The 8,683-nt window shown below is 41.5% G+C and overlaps 2 non-coding genes across 2 annotated transcripts; both read left to right on the top strand.

Annotated features, from left to right (window-relative positions):
• The first annotated feature begins 2,243 nt into the window (after positions 1 to 2,243).
• TRNAH-GUG (transfer RNA histidin (anticodon GUG)) lies at positions 2,244 to 2,315 on the top strand. Its single transcript has one exon. It is a non-coding gene; the product is annotated as a tRNA-His (tRNA).
• A 1,499-nt stretch (positions 2,316 to 3,814) lies between these two features.
• Positions 3,815 to 3,896, top strand: TRNAS-AGA (transfer RNA serine (anticodon AGA)). The gene has a single exon. It is a non-coding gene; the product is annotated as a tRNA-Ser (tRNA).
• Positions 3,897 to 8,683: the final 4,787 nt, after the last annotated feature.

Here is an 8,683-nt window from a genome sequence, read left to right as displayed (position 1 = left end):
CTTACATAGCATGATGCCCCTAGGACTACCTAGGGCCTACCTCAGGGGTTACTGATATGTAATAAAATTGGAGTTTAAGGCTTGGCAAGTAGTTTTAAATGCCAAGTCGATGTGGCAGTACACTGCAGCACAGGCACTGCAGTAACAGGCTTGAGACAGGTTTGAAATGCTACTTCTTTGGGCGGCACAATCAGTCCCTGGGTATATGGTATACCACTTTACAAGGGGCTTTCAAGTAAATTATATCTATCACTCAGGTATACTCCAATTATACACATGATTAGGGAAGAAGCACGTGCACTTCAGCACAGATTAGTAGCGATAAAGTGATCAGAGTCCTAAGGCCAACAAAAAGATACAGCAAAATGCGGAGGTGAAAAGCAATAAGGTGGGGTTGGGACCACCTTAAGAATGCAAGGTCTAACAATAACGAACTAAGGATAACATGAGTGAAACATCAGGTTTCTCTACAGCATTTGGTGAGACAAGTGGGCCTTCTTTTATCTTCCATAAATGCAATCTTTCCCGGACCCCTTTATTATATAGCTCTTCAAGGAAAAAATATAAAGCACTTACAAAGGAGCCTCAAATACTCAAAGATGGTAGACTTCTGTAATATGGGCCATAGACTAAAAGCAGCACGAAAACAGAGTGCAATAGGGTCCAAAAAACTTGAGTGACCCATTTGAGTATGCATGCAAGCCTATGGTATTCCAAACTAGAGATATACACATGCAATTTTTGTTTTTAGGAGAGAATGTGCCTGCTGAAAAAAACATTATTTTTAAAAAGTGCATTGCAGAATATCAGGAATTTGCTGTGGGACACCTTGAAAACTCACATACAGATTATGTGCACAAGACTTACAGTCAGTTGTTGTGGCCGAGTGGTTAAGGCGATGGACTAGAAATCCATTGGGGTTTCCCCGCGCAGGTACCAATCCTGCCGACAACGAGAATCTTTTTAACATCGGCTACAATTTCAGAAGTTAACCTTTAGTATTTCTTCCATGTCAGTTTTATAAATAGGTGGCTTATTTTGGTGTCACTATTGCCATATCACATATTTATTATCGCTCCCCCTTTCATATCTTTGCTATAACTCTCGTCCTACATTAGCGCTGGTGCAAACGCTTCAAATTATTATACCCTGGCTCTCTCGGTCATACCTGTGCATGCACTTGAAACTTGCTTTACCAATAAAAGAAGCAAATAGAGAAATAAAATAAAAGTGCTTGCTGGATTAGGCAAACACACTTCATAAAACTGCATTTTCTTTTCTATTCTCCCCCGTGTTACAAGCTTAACTGCTCCCTGTGTAATTTCTCTTAACCTGCTGTCCCTGGAAGAGAATTTCATCTACAGGCTCTTTCTGTGTTTTTTCCTAGTCTTTTCTTTCCCTTTTCTTAGATTTGTAACTGTTCCTTTATGTGCTCTATTTAGGCGCCATTAATCTCATTTGAGCTCCTTGTACCTGCTGCTGTTTTCTCCACACCTCATACTGTCTTTTCCCTCTTTCTCTCTTTCTCTGCGGTTGGTGGCTACTTTCCAAAGCGTCTGATGCCCCAATGTTCCTTTGTCTTGTTGTCAGACGTGAATTTGAAAAGCAACAAAATTAACAAGCCTTTACCACTCACACATGGCAGAAGTTTATACTTCAATTCAATGAGCTAAGAAAAGTGTGTTGTGGGGCCCCTACGAGCCATGGTGCTTGCTTCATCATAATTAGGCATGCAGTCATTAGCCACAGCTCTGATTATGGGTCACTGAGGTCAGTTTCAATAATTCCTCAAAAACCTAACCATGCAGTCCCCCCTAACTGTGTAGTTATCTTGCTTTACTGCTGTTTGTGTGATTAGCTGGGAGGAGCTCATGGCAGCATCCTCCCAATAAAAGTGTAGATGGACCGTTCCTTAACTCTTTCTTGCTTCACATACAGATGGCTTGAGGAGGTACAGGGGAGATGCAGGTCTAATAAACAGAATAGAATATCTGCGCCAGGTGTGTTTCTGTGCATTGGTGTCCCATCACAGGCCCACCAGTGTATGTGTGATCTTTGACTCCTGCCAGTTCACAAGCAGGCGGCCAGGAAACGGTTTCAGCCTATCAACCACTGAGGAGATAAAGCCTTTGTATAAGGAATGAGGAAGCAATGAACACATTCAGCCTATCACAGGAGTAGCCCTGAGTGTTCAGAATTATAATTTCTTCATGTCACTGTATGTTATTGAGCCCAAGTAGCTCGCCGTGATCGTATAGTGGTTAGTACTCTGCGTTGTGGCTGCAGCAACCTCGGTTCGAATCCGAGTCACGGCATTGTGGTTGGCAATGTCACGGCAGTTGGGTTTTTCCTTTACAGACTTCCCAAATGTACCAGTTGTTTTTGTAAAATGTCTATTAAAAACAGATCCTTTTCAATATTTAAACGATCTAACGACAAATTATTTAAACACACATGATTATAAGATGTAGGTATACTGTACTTACTGACATAAATTATCGTTCTTGAACATATTTGCGGTAAGGGGAGCAGAGCTCTCCCCCAGGCCAATCAGAATGCAGATGAATGCCGTTGCAGTTGAGTGACCTGTGTTGTGGCTGTCTACAGGGAATGCGCATATGTAGCTGTCTCGCAGCCCAATCCAGACGTCAATTGAAGACAGGTTTTCATGCAAATAGAGCAGTAAGTGCAGAGAAATGCTCACTCTCTAAAAATGGCATTCATACAACAGTAAGATTAAATCCAACCTCACCAGTAGATAGGATTTATCAATAAATAAATAAAGCTTCTCCTCTCTGATATGGAATTACCCCCCAAAAAGTATAAGGGAATACCCAATGCTAACCTATGAGAGGGGCAGACCTCACAGTAGTGAAAAATGTATTAGACTGTTTGACACTACTAGGACATACAAACTACCACAGTACATGTCTTACCTTTTACTTACATAGCATGATGCCCCTAGGACTACTTAGGGCCTACCTTAGGGGTTACTGATATGTAATAAAATTGGAGTTTAAGGCTTGGCAAGTAGTTTTAAATGCCAAGTCGAAGTGGCAGTACACTGCAGCACAGGCACTGCAGTAGCAGGCTTGAGACAGGTTTGAAATGCTATTTCTTTGGGCGGCACAATCAGTCCCTGGGTATATGGTATACCACTTTACAAGGGGCTTTCAAGTAAATTAAATCTGTCAGTCAGGTATACTCCAATTATACACATGATTAGGGAAGAAGCACGTGCACTTCAGCACTGATTAGTAGCGATGAAGTGATCAGAGTCCTAAGGCCAACAAAAAGATACAGCAAAATGCGGAGGTGAAAAGCAATAAGGTGGGGTTGGGAGCACCTTAAGAATGCAAGGTCTAACAAAAACGAACTAAGGATAACATGAGTAAAACATCAGGTTTCTCTACAGCATTTGGTGAGACAAGTGGGCCTTCTTTTATCTTCCATAAATGCAATCTTTCCCGGACCCCTTTATTATATAGCTCTTCAAGGAAAAAATATAAAGCACTTACAAAGGAGCCTCAAATACTCAAAGATGGTAGACTTCTGTAATATGGGCCATATACTAAAAGCAGCACGAAAACAGAGTGCAATAGGGTCCAAAAAACTTGAGTGACCCATGAGAGTATGCATGCAAGCCTATGGCATTCCAAACTAGAGATATACGCATGCAATTTTTGTTTTTAGGAGAGAATGTGCCTGCTGAAAAAAACATTATTTTTAAAAAGTGCATTGCAGAATATCAGGAATTTGCTGTGGGACACCTTGAAAACTTGCATACAGATTATGTGCACACGCCTTACAGTCAGTTGTTGTGGCCGAGTGGCTAAGGCGATGGACTAGAAATCCATTGGGGTCTCCCCGCGCAGGTTCGAATCCTGCCGACAACGAGAATATTTTTAACATCGGCTACAATTTCAGAAGTTAACCTTTAGTATTTCTCCCATGTCAGTTTTATAAATAGGTGGCTTATTTTGGTGTCACTATTGCCATATCACATATTTATTATCGCTCCCCCTTTCATATCTTTGCTATAACTCTCGTCCTTCATTAGCGCTGGTGCAAACGCTTCAAATTATTATACCCTGGCTCTCTCGGTCATACCTGTGCATGCACTTGAAACTTACTTTACCAATAAAAGAAGCAAATAGAGAAATAAAATAAAAGTGCTAGCTGGATTAGGCAAACACACTTCATAAAACTGCATTTTCTTTTCTATTCTCCCCCGTGTTACAAGCTTAACTGCTCCCTGTGTAATTTCTCTTAACCTGCTGTTCCTGGAAGAGAATTTCATCTACAAGCTCTTTCTGTGTTTTTTCCTAGTCTTTTCTTAGATTTGTAACTGTTCCTTTACGTGCTCTATTTAGGCGCCATTAATCTCATTTGAGCTCCTTGTACCTGCTGCTGTTTTCTCCACACCTCATACTGTCTTTTCCCTCTTTCTCTCTTTCTCTGCGGTTGGTGGCTACTTTCCAAAGCGTCTGATGCCCCAATGTTCCTTCGTCTTGTTGTCAGACGTGAATTTGAAAGCAACAAAATTAACAAGCCTTTACCACTCACACATGGCAGAAGTTTATACTTTAATTCAATGAGCTAAGAAAAGTGTGTTGTGGGGCCCCTACGAGCCATGGTGCTTGCTTCATCATAATTAGGCATGCAGTCATTAGCCACAGCTCTGATTATGGGTCACTGAGGTCAGTTTCAATAATTCCTCAAAAACCTAACCATGCAGTCCCCCCTAACTGTGTAGTTATCTTGCTTTACTGCTGTTTGTGTGATTAGCTGGGAGGAGCTCACGGCAGCATCCTCCCAATAAAAGTGTAGATGGACCGTTCCTTAACTCTTTCTTGCTTCACATACAGATGGCTTGAGGAGGTACAGGGGAGATGCAGGTCTAATAAACAGAATAGAATATCTGCGCCAGGTGTGTTTCTCTGCATTGGTGTCCCATCACAGGCCCACCAGTGTATGTGTGATCTTTGACTCCTGCCAGTTCACAAGCAGGCGGCCAGGAAACAGTTTCAGCCTATCAACCACTGAGGAGATAAAGCCTTTGTATAAGGAATGAGGAAGCAATGAACACATTCAGCCTATCACAGGAGTAGCCCTGAGTGTTCAGAATTATAATTTCTTAATGTCACTGTACGTTATTGAGCCCAAGTAGCTCGCCGTGATCGTATAGTGGTTAGTACACTGCATTGTGGCCTCAGCAACCTCGGTTCGAACCCGAGTCACGGCATTGTGGTTGGCAATGTCACGGCAGTTGGGTTTTTCCTTTACAGAATTCCCAAATGTACCAGTTGTTTTTGTAAAATGTCTATTAAAAACAGATCCTTTTCAATATTTAAACGATCTAACGACAAATTATTTAAACACACATGATTATAAGATGTAGGTATACTGTACTTACTGCCATAAATTATCATTCTTGAACATATTTGCGGTAAGGGGAGCAGAGCTCTCTCCCAGGCCAATCAGAATGCAGATGAATGCAGTTGCAGTTGAGTGACCTGTGTTGTGGCTGTCTACAGGGAATGCACATATGTAGCTGTCTCGCAGCCCAATCCAGACGTCAATTGAAGACAGGTTTTCATGCAAATAGAGCAGTAAGTGCAGAGAAATGCTCACTCTCTAAAAATGGCATTTATACAATAGTAAGATTAAATCCAACCTCACCAGTAGATAGGATTTATCAAGAAATAAATAAAGCTTCTCCTCTCTGATATGGAATTACCCCACAAAAAGTATAAGGGAATACCCAATGCTAACCTATGAGAGGGGCAGACCTCACAGTAGTGAAAAATGTAATAGACTGTTTGATACTACTAGGACATACAAACTACCACAGTACATGTCTTACCTTTTACTTACATAGCATGATGCCCCTAGGACTACCTAGGGCCTACCTTAGGGGTTACTGATATGTAATAAAATTGGAGTTTAAGGCTTGGCAAGTAGTTTTAAATGCCAAGTGGAAGTGGCAGTACACTGCAGCACAGGCACTGCAGTAGCAGGCTTGAGACAGGTTTGAAATGCTATTTATTTGGGCGGCACAATCAGTCCCTGGGTATATGGTATACCACTTTACAAGGGGCTTTCAAGTAAATTGAATCTGTCAGTCAGGTATACTCCAATTATACACATGATTAGGGAAGAAGCACGTGCACTTCAGCACTGATTAGTAGCGATAAAGTGATCAGAGTCCTAAGGCCAACAAAAAGATACAGCAAAATGCGGAGGTGAAAAGCAATAAGGTGGGGTTGGGACCACCTTAAGAATGCAAGGTCTAACAAAAACGAACTAAGGATAACATGAGTAAAACATCAGGTTTCTCTACAGCATTTGGTGAGACAAGTGGGCCTACTTTTATCTTCCATAAATGCAATGTTTCCCGGACCCCTTTATTATATAGCTCTTCAAGGAAAAAATATAAAGCACTTACAAAGGAGCCTCAAATACTCAAAGATGGTAGACTTCTGTAATATGGGCCATATACTAAAAGCAGCACGAAAACAGAGTGAAATAGGGTCCAAAAAACTTGAGTGACCCATGAGAGTATGCATGCAAGCCTATGGTATTCCAAACTAGAGATATACGCATGCAATTTTTGTTTTTAGGAGAGAATGTGCCTGCTGAAAAAATCATTATTTTTAAAAAGTGTGTTGCAGAATATCAGGAATTTGCAGTGGGGCACCTTGAAAACTTGCATACAGATTATGTGCACACGCCTTACAGTCAGTTGTTGTGGCCGATTGGTTAAGGCGATGGACTTGAAATCCATTGGGGTCTCCCCGCGCAGGTTCGAATCCTGCCGACAACGAGAATCTTTTTAACATCGGCTACAATTTCAGAAGTTAACCTTTAGTATTTCTTCCATGTCAGTTTTATAAATAGGTGGCTTATTTTGGTGTCACTATTGCCATATCACATATTTATTATCGCTCCCCCTTTCATATCTTTGCTATAACTCTCGTCCTTCATTAGCGCTGGTGCAAACGCTTCAAATTATTATACCCTGGCTCTCTCGGTCATACCTGTGCATGCACTTGAAACTTGCTTTACCAATAAAAGAAGCAAATAGAGAAATAAAATAAAAGTGCTAGCTGGATTAGGCAAACACACTTCATAAAACTGCATTTTCTTTTCTATTCTCCCCCGTGTTACAAGCTTAACTGCTCCCTGTGTAATTTCTCTTAACCTGCTGTTCCTGGAAGAGAATTTCATCTACAAGCTCTTTCTGTGTTTTTTCCTAGTCTTTTCTTTCCCTTTTCTTACATTTGTAACTGTTCCTTTACGTGCTCTATTTAGGCGCCATTAATCTCATTTGAGCTCCTTGTACCTGCTGCTGTTTTCTCCACACTTCATACTGTCTTTTCCCTCTTTCTCTCTTTCTCTGCGGTTGGTGGCTACTTTCCAAAGCGTCTGATGCCCCAATGTTCCTTCGTCTTGTTGTCAGACGTGAATTTGAAAAGCAACAAAATTAACAAGCCTTTACCACTCACACATGGCAGAAGTTTATACTTTAATTCAATGAGCTAAGAAAAGTGTGTTGTGGGGCCCCTACGAGCCATGGTGCTTGCTTCATCATAATTAGGCATGCAGTTATTAGCCACAGCTCTGATTATGGGTCACTGAGGTCAGTTTCAATAATTCCTCAAAAACCTAACCATGCATTCCCCCCTAACTGTGTAGTTACCTTGCTTTACTGCTGTTTGTGTGATTAGCTGGGAGGAGCTCACGGCAGCATCCTCCCAATAAAAGTGTAGATGGACCGTTCCTTAACTCTTTCTTGCTTCAAATACAGATGGCTTGAGGAGGTACAGGGGAGATGCAGGTCTAATAAACAGAATAGAATATCTGCGCCAGGTGTGCTTCTCTGCATTGGTGTCCCATCATAGGCCCACCAGTGTATGTGTGATCTTTGACTCCTGCCAGTTCACAAGCAGGCGGCCAGGAAACGGTTTCGGCCTATCAACCACTGAGGAGATAAAGCCTTTGTATAAGGAATGAGGAAGCAATGAACACATTCAGCCTATCACAGGAGTAGCCCTGGGTGTTCCGAATAATAATTTCTTCATGTCACTGTATGTTATTGAGTCCGGGTAGCTCGCCGTGATCGTATAGTGGTTAGTACTCTGCGTTGTGGCCTCAGCAACCTCGGTTCGAAGCCGAGTCACGGCATTGTGGTTGGCAATGTCACGGCAGTTGGGTTTTTCCTTTACAGAATTCCCAAATGTACCAGTTGTTTTTGTAAAATGTCTATTAAAAACAGATCCTTTTCAATATTTAAACGATCTAACGACAAATTATTTAAACACACATGATTATAAGATGTAGGTATACTGTACTTACTGACATAAATTATCATTCTTGAACATATTTGCGGTAAGGGGAGCGGAGCTCTCCCCCAGGCCAATCAGAATGCAGATGAATGCAGTTGCAGTTGAGTGACCTGTGTTGTGGCTGTCTACAGGGAATGCACATATGTAGCTGTCTCGCAGCCCAATCCAGACGTCAATTGAAGACAGGTTTTCATGCAAATAGAGCAGTAAGTGCAGAGAAATGCTCACTCTCTAAAAATGGCATTTATACAATAGTAAGATTAAATCCAACCTCACCAGTAGATAGGATTTATCAAGAAATAAATAAAGCTTCTCCTCTCTGATATGGAATTACC

Source organism: Lissotriton vulgaris, chromosome 1_1 (genome assembly GCF_964263255.1).
Source record: "Lissotriton vulgaris chromosome 1_1, aLisVul1.2, whole genome shotgun sequence".
NCBI lineage: Eukaryota > Metazoa > Chordata > Amphibia > Caudata > Salamandridae > Lissotriton > Lissotriton vulgaris.
The sequence above is the reverse complement of the archived record's forward strand: the minus strand, read 5'-3'. Positions and strand labels throughout refer to the sequence as shown.